At 36.7% G+C, this 14,653-nt stretch overlaps 1 protein-coding gene across 1 annotated transcript in view; it reads right to left on the bottom strand.

Annotated features, from left to right (window-relative positions):
* The window catches only part of ARAP2 (ArfGAP with RhoGAP domain, ankyrin repeat and PH domain 2), a 123,703-nt gene extending 120,932 nt beyond the window's left edge, over window positions 1-2,771 (bottom strand). The window contains exon 1 of the mRNA XM_027888571.1: window positions 2,693-2,771. The gene's annotated coding sequence lies outside the window, so the exon portion shown is untranslated. The remainder of the gene's footprint in view (window positions 1-2,692) is intronic.
* Window positions 2,772-14,653: the final 11,882 nt, after the last annotated feature.

The raw sequence follows: 14,653 nt of genomic DNA on the forward strand, positions 1-14,653 counted from the left end.
GAGGAGAGGCTGAGGGAGCTGGGGTTGTTTAGTCTGGAGAAGAGAAGGCTTAGAGGTGACCTCATCACTCTCTTCAACTACCTGAAGGGAGGTTATAGCCAGGTGGGGGTTGGTCTCTTCTCCCAGGCAACCGACAACAGGACAAGGGGACATGGGCTCAAGCTCTGCCAGGGGAGGTTTAGGTTAGATGTTAGGAAGAAATTCTTTACAGAGAGGGTAATCAAGCATTGGAACAGCCTACCCAGAGAGGTGGTGGATTCACCATCCCTGGAGGTTTTCAAGCAGAGATTGGATGTGGCCCTTAGTGCCATGATATAGTAATTGGAGTTGGATCAGGGGTTGGACTTGATGATCTTGGAGGTCTTTTCCAACCCAATCTATTCTATGATATGATTCTATGATTCTAATTAAAACAAAGAAACAAACAAAAAACCACTATACATATTCAAATACAGAAAAAGCCTAGAGTGTTAGCATATCAGTCTAAGAGTTTTAAAGTTTCAGTTGCAGCTGGTTATTCCCACCTTCCTTGGCAGTTCTGGGTTTTGTGGTAGCATTTGGCTATTTTTTCCCTAAGGTGTTAGTGTTTATTTTCAGACAGCATAATTCACTCAATCTCTCCACCTTTCACAGTAACAAAAAGTACACTTAAGAAAGTTGCTTTAGCTATGTATTTATAAATAAATATATGTCTTCTATGTAAACATATGTATTTATACCCACACACTCTCTTCAGTATTTAAATACAGTTTTTACTACATGCAACAGCTTTGCCTACACCTTATTCCAGAACACCACCACTGTTGCTGCTTCAGCAACTCAAATAGCCATGTATTATCAGCTATCTGGATTCTAACCCATCTCTGTATAAACCGCATAACAATGCAAAAGATTACAAAGTACAGAACAAACTTTGCTTCCAAATCTGCAAGAATGATTACTTTTTACAGTGTATTTTATGAGCAAAACATGTAGCAGTCTGAGGAAGGAAGGAACTGCTTCCTGAGAAGACATTCTGACCACAAAATGCTAACTGCTAAAGATGAAGCCCATGCCACTTTCTGTTTCTGTAACAGTCTATGGCAGAAGTTGCCAATGCATCCATAAAGATTGACACAGACACACTACAGATCTGTCCTGGCTATACAGCTGTTTAAGTATCAGTAGGTTCCCAGCCACATAATATTCTGTGGGTCTGAGCAAAGGGTATCCTGATCACGGATTCAGTTTGTCTACTCTCACAAAGATTAAATTAACAAACAGCTAAACAAATCTATACATCCTAATGAACATACTGCAGGCTAGTAGATGAATTCTGAATTGGTTCTTACAGTGTTTTATTCTTACTAAAGGCTTGAACTCAAGAAGTATACAGAAAAGCAGAACTCAAAGACTACCATATGCAATACACTAACCTGTTCTGATGTGATTAATATCAATTCTAAAAAGAATTTAATCTCCTCCTCAGTTTTAATTGCAAAATAAGTCACAATAAATCCTAAAGAATGTTTGTAAAGCATTAGACATGGAGTGCATATATATGACATATGCACATTTATATGAATACATTCTCTTTCACATCCGTATTTGTACCACTAAGAGTTTAGGTAAAGAGCATTAGCACATATGGTTGCATACCACTTGTAAAACAAAACTGCTGTGAAGAGCAAGGTAAAATAGATTTTTCCTACATAGAAATATACATTAAAAAAAAACCCCAAACAAATAAAAAGACCAGCAACCAAGGGGAATTTGGTCTTGTTTACATGAAATTGATTCTTGGTGTGGTACCATATTCTCCTATATAGTGTAACCAGCACAAAAGTCATCATTCCCAACACAGTTACTAAAGATAGGAAAATGCTATAGTGGTTATGCAAAGCTCGAACTTCTTGGAAGACACTTGACCATCCAATTTTATCAAAATAAAGATAAACATCTAAAATGCTCTGTGGAAAAAAAACAATACAAGGGAAATAATCTAAGGGTTTTTTCTAAGAAAATAAGTTTTGGCAGAGGGTGAATTGCCATACATGTTGCATATCCCAAACCTTCTATGGGATCATCCAACTTTCTTTCACAGAAGATGACGTTTCTCAACACTTCTTTACAAACTAATTTTCAACTTTTTCCTTTTCCCATTTTATGGAAGAGACTTAGACAAGAGTGTCAAGAAAACTCAGAGTGGCCTAACAGTTCTTTTGTTTTACTAAAACTGACAGCTAAATAGCATCAAAGAAAAAGGGCAACTATAGCTCTCAGGATCCTTCTCTCACATGGAAGATAAGTACCTGCATCTAGCATTCTGAAAAGCTGTGTCAGCTGATTTTACAATTCTTCCATTCTATGATTTCCAAGTTGAAAAGGGTTTAAGACGACACTGACTGGCAGACAAATCTTCGTTGAAGCAAGCAAGCAATCCAAATTTTAATAATGAAATCTGTGAACAGTACCTTATAGTTGAATACAGAAATACTCAAGTGAAACTTTTTTTTCTTTTTTAATATCAGTACAGATAAACGCCTGAAGAAAGTGTCAAACCTTTAAAAGTACATGGCAAGATAATCTCGCTTTAAGCAATCAGTTCAACAAACACAAGCAAGTTCAGGCTTGCTCCCAGCTTCTGCTAAACCACATACTAAATTAAGTTCCTAATAAACAAAGCAAAATAAAACTGTACAACAGGACTTACCATGGAGCAGAATGAAATCTGCAAGTAGCGAATTTCATCTTCCAATTGTAATTGACTCCACAGTGGTAAGATTAACAAGCCTAGAAAACGTTGCAGATTAAAAATCTTTTCCAAAACCTACATAAAACAAAACAAAAAAAAAAAAAAAAAAAAAAAAAAAAAAAAAAAAAAAAAAAAAAAAAAAAAAAAAAAAAAAAAAAAAAAAAAAAAAAAAAAAAAAAAAAAAAAAAAAAAAAAAAAAAAAAAAAAAAAAAAAACACAAATGAACAAACAAAAACCCCAAACAAAAACAAACCCAAACACGTCTCTCAAATGACCTTTTTAAAGTGATTACTTAATGAATTAACATGGGCCAACTCAGAGCAATATACTGATGGCAACGATTCCAATAGAACCGTCTCCTTTATCAACACTAGGAAGTTACTAAGTGTAATTCAACCTCGACGTTATTTACAAATAATTTTAATCACATCCTCTGTTAAAATGTTTCTTTGGCTTTTTTTAATTTCAGAACACTTCCAGAGAAAGTTAAGTCACTTTTGCTGCCTCAGAGTCAAACCTCATACTGCAAGAAATTCCAGTGGAACAACTTGCAGAGTCGTTGGAGTAAGGAACTGCATGGTATGAATAAGCAAGCTAAAGGTGGAACTGGAGGCAAGTTGCTGTGGCAACACTAGGGTGCTGTAGCCTTCACTATGTATTTTCGATCCAGGACATCCTACTGGTTCTTTGACTTTTTTAAATTTTCTGGTAAAATTTCCAGAAACATAATGGCAGCTAACAAGAGGACTGTTCACGTCTGACTTCACAAAAACTACTCACAGAGTAAACAAATACACAATAATAAAGCATTGTTCTTTAGCAGGACATTTACATACAAACCGTTAAAACAACTTGAGCCAGAAAGAAAACAGAGAGCAACATACTTGTTTCCGACCTGCCTACCAGCTGCTTCTTGTCCGATGCCAGCTTCGGTATCTGGTGGCTCACCTGAGACATGCCCCGGACCAAACCACTGCTTCGCCCCGGCAGTGTCTCTGCTGCGGCGGGACCGGCACCTTCAGCGCCGCGCACAGCAGGGCCCGGCCAGACCCTGCCCAGCACCCGCACCCCCCGCGCCCGCCGAGCCCCGCTCACCTTCGGCAAAGACCAGCGGGCGCCGGCGAGAGAGAGGCGACAGAAGGAAGCGCAGATTGCTTCAGCTTCCTTCCTCTTCTCCCTCCGGCACCCCGGTCGTTCTCTATCTTTGCTAGCTTTCTCTTTCTTTCTTTATTCCCTTCCTTCCTTCCTGCCTGCCCGGCTCCACACCCCACCTCACCCCACCCCCGCGCTGATCCCCGTCAGGCCGCACCCGCGGCGCGGAGCTCCCTCCCTGCCCTCCTCCTTCCCTGCATCCCGCAGGAGGCGGCCGCACCTGGGCGCGCCGGCGGCGCGGCCGCCCCTCAGCGCCTGGGCCGGGCCGGGGCTCCGGGCGTTCTGGCCGGGCAGCATATTTCTTGAGGAGGAGGCAGGAGGGAGCCCGCTGGCAGCCGCAGGGTTCGGCTCCGGAGCGCTTTCTGCCTCAGCGCATCGCTTCGCAGGCGGCTGTGTCCTGCGTGCCCCAGCCCGGGCCGGGCAGGCAGCGGGTCTCCCTCCCTGCCAGGCCTCCCGGCAAAGGGCATCCCAGTATCACCTCTGTCACCGCACGGAGTCGCGCTCAGGGCAGGCGCTCCAGCTGCGAGGAAGCAGAGGACAGCCTGCCAATAGAGGCCCAGCTGTGATCAGTTGCTACAAAAGAGAAAAAGTTGCTAGGCTTTCAGTAATTCATGTAACTTGCCCAATTCTTGGAACTGGCCCGTGTCTGTAAATTATTGTCACAGCTGAAACTAGCTTTTAGTTACACAAAATGATACTGAAAGTATTTCTGTGTACTCCACCGGTGGATATACACATCTTAAAGTATCGGTTCTGATTTTTTCTAATTAAAGCCGAGGAGGCTCCAGAAGGCTCATGCTGTTGCAGCTGAAGTCTGAGTTCTGCCACTCTACTGAAGCAGAAAAGAAGCAAAGAGATACTGAGATAAAAAAGCCAATTATTAAAGTGTTAACTTAGGAGCAAGTAAATCTGGGTCCTCTTTCCTTCTTCAAAGACTGCTTCCTACACACTAAGTACAGACTTACTAAATAGCCTTATTAGTAGCAAGGCTGTTAAAAACTGTTGGTGCCATGGTAATAAAAATACTTCAGTATATTTTGTATTGCAAACAGTTTTTCCGTCTCTCACTTCCACTAAAAACGATTAGAGGTTTGCAGTCCAGCATTACAGCATAAGTTCCACTGGTGCCCAAGCACTTCTGAAAACCCAGCTGCAACTTCTAATTATTAGATACATAAATAACCATGTACCAAAAAAATTGCAGTTAATTTTACTCCCTAAGCTTGTATTATGCAAGCGAATTTTGCAGCAAGAAAGTGCCACCCCAGTGCAAGCTTTTGGGTTTGCTTTTTTTTTTTTTTTAATAATCTAAAGAATTTTTTATAAAGTTCTTCCCTGTCTTCTTATTCCTGCTTTTGCAGTCTGTCTCAGTGTCATTGCCAGCTATTTGCAAAGGGACCCATATGTTTCAAAACCAAGCGAGGTCTCAGATGTGATTCAGGTAAGTATACTAACACCCTTTGTGGTCATAGCGTTTCTGAATTGTAACCTAATGACTCACAGAGTCATCTGATCACAGATTTGCCTAACATTTCCAGCTGAGCCCAGCTTCCTTTCAGAACAGTAAGAATGCCAATGAATACTGACTTAGAAAAGGAATTTTAACCACAGTAACTTAAACTATTTGAAAGATTCAGGTCCTGTAAACAACAAAAGACCTGCCCCCTTTGCAAGGCTTACCTCACCACGCAAAAACACAGTTAATTACCAGTTTGTGGTGGGCTGAATTTCTCTCTTCTGCAAGTGTTAAGGTATGACCATTGATTAATACCCTTGAGCTCTTCTCTGTCAAGAAATTCCCAGTCCTTTTTTTTCTCTTCCAGGGGACCCATGTGATTTGCCACTGTCAGCAGGCCATTGGCAGACACTATAGATAATAGTCCCCTCAGCATTTTGTTTAAAAAATGGTGTCAGATTCTCACAAGGAATTCACTAAAAGATATTGCCTTCAGCACTGTTATACTTGTGCTGCAATAGTGTCTTCCCTTATTGTGGCTCAGTCATAATTTTACTTATCTACTTTCCTTGACCACAATACAAGATCACAAGAACTGAGGTGGTTTTTTTTTGGTTTTTTTTTTTGGTTTTTTTTTTTTTTGAGAAGGGCAAAGAATCAGAGAAATAAGCATTAAACACCTACTTGGTTGTGTTTACTTATTTCTGTTTGTACTGTGTCCAGGAAAATGGCAATATACACAAATTTGTTTTAAGCCAAGTTTTACTATTAGGGGTTTAGGGGCTTTACTCGACATTTTGTGTATGTTTAAATGGCATTATCAGTACCATGCAAACACATATGTTGTTTTATTCTTTTTTAGAAATAAAATAGTGTAATTCAGTATATAGTGTTTTACTTTTTGTTAGAAATAAATTAGCATAATTTGTCTTCTTCAAAGAAAGCTCTTAAGTCTCTGATTTATCTATAGCATATAGTTCTCTGTTAGAGCATGGAATGGCAGCTTTCTAACCCTGTGATAAAAAAAGTCTTACAAAAATCTAACAGGAAATTGCACCTTACTAATTTTGATGTAATTCGGATATGGCATAAGGCAGAGTACTATTCTATGACTTGCTGATAAGACCGAGTTTTGGAAAATCTGCTGAAAAGCCTGAAAATGCAAAGATTTAGTTATCTGATAATTTTTTCTTCGCTTGAGCTTCTATGTTGCTGTTATCCAAAAAGTATTATGTAGGCAATTTTTTTTTAGTAGCTCAAGAAAAAAATTCACTCTAGAAACTAATTATAAAAAGAAGTTGCATGACTCTTGCTGTATTCTCTGAAAGACATTAGGGGCTTTTGTATCTTAAAATATATTTGACAATACAAGAAGGTCATTCATAGTAAACATGCTAATATTACCGTCCAGCTCAGAATTATCATTACAAACCCCTTTAAAATAATGTTGTCTTCCAGTAACTGATATTGGCCTGACTTTTCTTTTTAGCATCAGTCCATGAGAATAACCATGTAAGCCTCTGTTTAAGTGAAGATGGAATAATATAATCCGAACTATTCAGGAACTGATCCTTAGAATATGAATCTATCCTTGATTTCCACACTCTGTGTGGTTTGTTGTAGGTCAGAGTAGATGTTTGCCACATTTCTTATTGTTTCTTAAGTTGTAAAGCAATTGATTCAAACTAGTCAGCCATTTTCCAACTTTCAAATATTGTAATTTTGGGGTGTGTATATCTTTAAAACTATGGAGCAGTGCTACTTGCTGAATATTTTTTCTGTTTAAGAACTCCAAATCTAGCTGCTCAAACAGCAAATTGATAAGATAAACTAGGAGAAACAACTGCTACTCCTTCCTTTATGGATAGCTTTCAAGCAGCTCTGATATTTACATGAAGTTTGCCAGCTATCTAAAAATACGCAGAAGAACTGAATTTGTGACCTTTAATGAGATTATTTCTTTCTATCGTAAAAAAAAAAAACACGCATTCTCATTTAACACAGTCCAAGATATGTAGCAACATTTAAGTTCTAAGATTGGTCTTCTGCAATCTGTTCAGTTTCATTTGCTCCTTCTAAAGAAGAGGTAATAAAATTCATCCACCAGTCTCCTCAAGGTGTTGAGAAGGTTAAAGATATTTAGATTTTGAAGTTTATGAAGCATTATAGGAAATTAAATGTTAGCTACATCTCAAACAACCAGCAGGTGAATATCTAATCCTTTTACAACTTGAGCCTCACTATTATTGCTATAGTACAGCATTGATATTTCATTAATAAAATATCATGATAACTAACTTTGGAAATTAAATCATGCATTACGATTTTCGTAAGCAGAGTTCTAGCCTGAGCTAACATATTTCACTCAGGGTAAGACAAAATGCTACAAAGCTTTAGGAAAATGATAGGACTGTGGCTAAGAATGAGCACAAGAATTAAAATATCAAGGTTCTGCTTTTGCATTGGCTATCAACTGTTTATGTGTCCTTGAGATTCCTCTCAGTCAGTTACTCAGTCCATTATAACTCAGTTACTTTTGTATGTCACACTGGATACCAACCTACACTTTTACTCAGACACGTAAGCTAGTTTTACCCATACCCTGTATTTTAATGTAACTAATAGTCAGTTTTATTTCCAGGAAGCTTTGTAAGGTAGTTCCCTGTACCATATGATGGATTTGTATTTTTGGACTACCACTTTATAAGCTATTAATGTTATTCTGTACAAGTGTGATAACACAATGATTTTGGCTTTTGCCATATTATTTTCTTTAATGGCTGTAAGTTTGATCTTAATGCAGTTTGTTTTGTTAAAACCACTGATGAGCTCATGAAGTAGTCCCTTTAAGCTATTTTGATATTGATATGTGACTTTTGAAACAAATGCCATAAAAGTAATGCCACAGGGTGATATACTGTTTCCTAATTACTTTTACAATACACTGATTTTTTTCTGTCCCTTACCAATTCTTGTGGCAGTTAAGTTAGAACAAATTTTTGGCTTACATATTGTATATGGTACACAAATGCACATGCAAAATTGTCCCAAGTCAAGAAGTTATTCAGATTAACTGACATACTCTTTACGATCATAAAACCACTTATAAACCAATAATAAAGTTTATTTTTAATTAGCACCCCTCATACAGTGGTAATGGGTGAATCAGAAACAATGAATGTGACCTCACTTGCAACAAGACTATGAAAAGATTGCAATTCAAAATACATCCTCTGGGACAAGAAGAAGGCTTTGAGAAATTAAAAAGGCTCTATCTACTGCCTTTTGCCAGAGCACACAGTAACTGGCCTAACCTGCTCCACGTCTTGTCTTGAGCCTGAACCCAAACTTGTGGATACAGCCTTATGGGCTGGTGATTTCCCACTTTCATATATATTGATTCATGGTTTAGTCTACAGTCACGCTGAGAATTTTGTGTGCAGTACTGCTTTGTTTGAATTCACTGCTTATGAGGAAGCAAAAGCATGTCCTGTGTATAAGATTCACCTGAGTTGACAAACCTAGAAATAAAAACAGCAAATTTATTCTAGCAAAGCAGGGGAGTTAAGCTCTTGCTTCAAATGAAAGTCCTCTAACCAAGAAAAAAAAAAAAAAAAGAAGGAAAATTTAAAAATTCCCGTCATCATCATCTCATTCTAGTTACTGACTAGGATTTCTCCAAGATATCTGTCACTAGAAAATCAAGGGATCTTAATACATTCTTTTCACAGTACCTATGTTCAGTGTGACACTTTATCCTAGCACTTCTGTTTCTCATTTATATTTAAAGGTTTTCAAGTTGCTTTTAAATGCCAATGTACCTTCGAAGCATGTGGCATGTTCCTTTCTATTTCTTTGCTATTCCTCTTATTTACAGGACCTAGTTATCTTGACATAACTTCCACTACACTTGAGAAGTGTAATGGAGCATTCTTTAACTTATTTGAAAATAAATCCCTCTGAGGAACTTACCTGCACATCCATCCTGCTAGACTTTTCCCATATTCATCTTTTGCACAGTTTATTGAATTGTAATGAATCACACATCATTAGGGTTTTATCTACACAGCATTGGCTTGCTCACACTCAACAGAAACCACATATGACACTTTTAAAGATGCTATTAGTTTTAAAGGTTACCATTTCAGCTACCTGCTTCTCTCCTTCATTTTACTTGTTCCTTAAGCAAATTTAGCATGGAAAGTAATGAAATGGAGTAGACGTCACAGAACTAGTTTTAGAGGAAAAATTTTCCAAAGTACAATGATGACTGAAATTGTCTATGCTTTCACAGCGTATCCATCCAGCTCCATCCAGCCTGACCTTAAACATTTTCAGGAATAGAGTATACACAACTTCTCTGGACAACCTGTTCCTTCTCTTCTGTTTTCTCTTTTCCTCGTTGCTTTCTGCCCAAATCATGATAGTTGGCTCACTTCCCAGGATTCTGATGCTATTGAACGGGCTAAACTGGAGGCTTACTGTATATACAAATAATACTTCAATAGAAAACTCATAATAAAAGTACTCCATCTGTCCATGAATAATTTCTTGTTAAGTTATTAGGTTAAGTTAGAAGATGAAAGGTATCAAATCTTTGAATTTTTGCTACATACATCCCATTTCACATACGGTTTCCTTAGTTTTCTGTCTCTCTTCTAAATAAGAAGTTGAGCAACAGCCTCATATGAAAAATGGTAAATGTTAAAAGTAGACAAGACACCTGGGGAGTTCCAGCAACCTTAATTATTTTAGATAAACAAAGGATGGCATAATTATTCTGCCTACAAATTTGAATTAGATTACCATTTAAGAAATCTCGTTCAAATGCTCAGCATATGTTACGAACTCTTCTGAAACTGACAATAGCACAATATTCTATATCTAAATAGTTATATTTCTTGCTATTTTTTCACCTTCTTCTATACAGAAAATGTCATGCTTCCCTCAAACATTGCTTTGTAACAAGGGTATCTCTTAAGAGCAATGAAAATTTAACTCCAGTATTGAGGACAGTAGTATAAGTGGACTGGGACTTTGTCATTAGAGAAAGAAATTCCATCAAGTGAAAACAACACTTTTATGTCATGTTTCTACAGCCTCTCCCTTTCTAAAATGTAATTAAAATTGCAATTAAATAAGTGTCACTTAAATATTGGATAGAAAAGACTACAGTTTTTCTTGTATAATTAAAGACTAACATTAAAACAGTATCAATAATATTTAATAGCTACAAAATATTATTGCTGATCACATCAAAAAGACATTTCTCTTTCAAGAAATAATTTTTTCTAAAAGTTATAATTAGGTTACTACTTATGCATTTTATAGTTCAAGCTGGATTTTACGCAGAGTAGACTTTTAAGATTTTTTTCCTGTGGAAGAATGTAAATACGACAACACAGTGTATGGATTTGAGAGTATATATTGATATTTTTATCTTCATTTTTGCTATATTTTGTAGGTCTGTGCTCAAGTAGTAAAGGACAGATTAGATGGGCTCAAAGTTCCTCTTGCCATTCCAAATAGGAGGACATTGCCCTCTAAAGATAAGAACTCAAAGTCCCAGTCTGCGTCTCTTTGATCGGTATATAGATGACTATTTTGTTCCCACAGAGTATTATTCAAACTGCTTACAAATAGGTATCATTAATTAAACTAAAAGAGAACACATAAAGAATATAACCACCTTCTTTTTTTTCTTTTTTTTTTTTTTTTCACAGATCACAAAGATAACCAAAGGCTGTGGCTATGCAGTTTGGCATAGATCAGGCTCAGAAATGCGAAAACCACAGTTAGCACCCTTAAGCCATGTTCTGTGTGTTAGGCCCACCCCAGAACAGCTGATCATAGCTTGTTTTTTCAACACTGGTTGCCCAAAACCTCCACAGAAGCTAGGTGAATCTAATGGCAAACCTAGGCCAACACCGCCATACTGTATTGAAGTGAATAGAGGTATAAAGGTGGCCCCACAGAGAAGATTAGCACAGGCTCAAACTTGCTTGCCTCCTAAAGTCTGGTGCTTTGCCTCCTAACATGAGGCTAGTGAACATTCGATTCATAGCTGAGATGGCCTAAAGTCAAGTACTGTGACTGCACTTGGAGAGAAATAACTTTTCTAACCATGTTATTTCATAATTATGTATTTCAATGGGATTATGACTGTCTTCAAAAAATTCAGCACTGGTCACTGTGTAGACTACTGAATAAACAATTTACATGAACATATAATATAAATTCTATGGCACAGCATGTCTATGTCCTTATACTATTATTGTTTTTTTCATTTGGGCTTTAGAATACCAGAGACAGGAAGAAAAACCATGACATATATTTTCAAATATGAATAGACCAGTAAATGCACCAAAATGCATTCACTGTCACATACTGAACTTTGCATTATACACAGAGTATATAAGACAGAACTCTCTGGGTTTGCATCATACACCCTAATCTCCTTTCCTAGGAGAACAAAGTCCACTTCCTTTGTTATCAGCTATGCAACAGTGCTAAGGTATTCTGAAAACAACATGCATATCTGCTAAATGGTAACATAATTTAAATGTATAATTTGATCCCCATTTTTTTCTAAATTTGATATTTTGTTCTTCCTACATCCAAGGCTACTATTGAATATGAATGAGAAAGCTCTTTTTTTAAAGGACTCTTAAAATAATTAGAGAATATAGTTAAATGTGAAAGTAACTCAGGAATAGAAATAGTTTTAAAACAAAATCAAGCACAGAGCCAATTTTCCTTTTTTTTTTTTTTTTTTTTTTGATAATGTAGCTTTGCTGAAGAGTAGAATCATTCTTCAGAAAGCTGAAGTTCAATGGAGAACTAAATTTTGAGGATGAGTGCCAGGCTCTTCTATTGGTTCTATCACACAAAATAAATAAATAATTAACATTACAAGACCTGAAAAAACCCAGTCAAGTAACAATTCCATATTTATCACAACCATTCTTGCACTTTTATTTCTTACATATTGTCTCAATTATGTCTCAATTAATTTTCTTCCCTATACAATAGACTACCTACCTGGGCATAGGACCCTGTTTTGTCAGTTGGGTTGCAGGACACCCATGTCTGGATTTTTGTGAGTCTGTTGTTGTAATACTAATTAGCTGGTGTCCATATGTTACGGAAAACAACTTGTGTCTTTGTCCTACCGCTATGAGCCTGATTCTTTCTCAGTTGAAGCATGTATTTTAGCCAGGGATTTCCAGTGTGGCTGGGGATCCACAGTGGCCAGATTTTATATAGTATCTGTTCAGATTTGATATAGTAAAAGCTGAAAGAGCAAACTGTAGTTTCACTGTTAAACTTGACTCTTCTGGAGAATGAAGTAATACTATATTTATCAAGTCTGCTTATTCCTGAAGTTTCAGCCTCTCTTTGTAGCTGGTGTGCTGCAGAGTAAACCATCTCAGATAACTAATCCAGGTTGAATTAACTTCACAAAAGTACAAGCTTAAAGTGACTGTAAAACTTCAGCATTAACTGTATGATATAAATTCTATTCTATTTAAATAACCTTTGCACTATATTCTTTATCATACTTCATTGAAAGGACTTCCTCTTTCCCATATGTGACATTATGACATTATGCAGTATGCTCCATGCTATGTATTAATAGAGGAAGTCTTATTTTCAGAGGTTATACACTGTAATACTTCTGAATTACCCATGTTGCCTACTTTCTTTACCCTTCATGTCTACTGGTTATCTTTTACTCATTTCAGCAACATTTTCCTTTACAATCTGCATTGTTCAGAAAGCTTCAAAACATGGCCTAGCTAAATCACCTGCACTTACCAGGTGAGGCTGATCTGGACCATGAAGACCCTGGGTGTCTGCAGAGCCCTGAAAGCTACTACTGCAGCAACTGGATCTCTTTGGTCAACAGCTTATCAAGTAAAAAACACCTGATTGTTCCCAAGGACTTTATAGTTTAATGTTGTCTAATACCTGTCAGTATGGTGCATGAACACAAGCCTTAAATTATAAGACTATTCACTGAATATCATCAAGAATTAAGAAATTCCACTTACATAATTTATCATCATTATTCAAGTAAGGAGAAACAGTGAATTGGTAACAAAATATAAGAAATAACAGGTTTTCAGTGTCACTCTGACACTGAGACTTATTTTTTTAACTGAAACAATGTATTTGCTCTATGAATCACTGAATTTAAAAACCTTCAAATGTTGATCATCAGACAGCCTAAATATACATTGTCTTTATGACTGCTGAAGAGGAAAAAAGCTGGAAGAGTGACTGTAATTTCAGTGGCCATTACTGCCTCATTTGGTGTCATGAGATCTGATATAGAATCCTGTGTTCAAAAATGAAATGTCTCCCAATAGCAGCACTTGGGTAGTAATTGTTTCAGGGAGAGTGGGTCTCACCTAATTGCCTCTATAATAAACTCATAGAGACCCCTCTGTAACTGCAGACCTTGTGCCATGTAATACTTCACATTTTTACAAAAGCTTTTTTATTTTTGCTTGTTTTGCTCATGTTTACAGAGAAGAACAATATATTTTTTTGTCTCTAAGGCTTGACATTGTTTCAACTACCCATTAAAAAATCAGAGTAATTTCTCTTCTATTGAATATGTTTTAGACAAATGTATTTTCTAAACAAGGTAATGCCTTCCTTTGAATATGCATAGACAATTTGTAGAGATAAAAGGTAATAATATATATTAATATATATAAAGTATATATTAATATATATATTTTTTTGACCAAAAAAAGGCAAAATAATTCACTTATGCCAAAAACATGAATATAGATCAGTTGTTGTCATATCTTATAAATCTGGATTATAACAGGGTGTTATAGTACCCTCTTTTAAGTTCTACAGCATTCAATGAGTAGGATATTCTACTTACTGGTCAATTTATTATTATCTATTTTACTCACAAAGGTTTCTTTTTAAAAATCAGACCTTCTTTTACCCTTATTGAATCTAGTGTCGTTTTTCATAACTCACATCTGCACATTGCTAATTGATTTAGTTGGAAGTAGTCTAAGGAAATACATACATTGGAAAAGATCTGGAGCTGATGAATACTGCTATATTATGGTTAGGGGAACATTATGGTTCCACACTGAGAGTTCAGTTAATGCAATGCTGTACAGTAAACACACATTAATGCATTTTTTTCCTCTCTTGTTTTTTTTTTTTTTTCACTTACACATCACAAAACTTTTGGGTGAAAAGATTTTTTACTCCATAAACATTTCAGTTTATGTTCTCTTCAGACTTCCCTTTCTACTAGGAATAATCTGGGAAAAGTT

Source organism: Empidonax traillii, unplaced genomic scaffold (genome assembly GCF_003031625.1).
Source record: "Empidonax traillii isolate 1590-97213 ecotype Southwest subspecies unplaced genomic scaffold, ASM303162v1 scaffold240:size1935192, whole genome shotgun sequence".
NCBI lineage: Eukaryota > Metazoa > Chordata > Aves > Passeriformes > Tyrannidae > Empidonax > Empidonax traillii.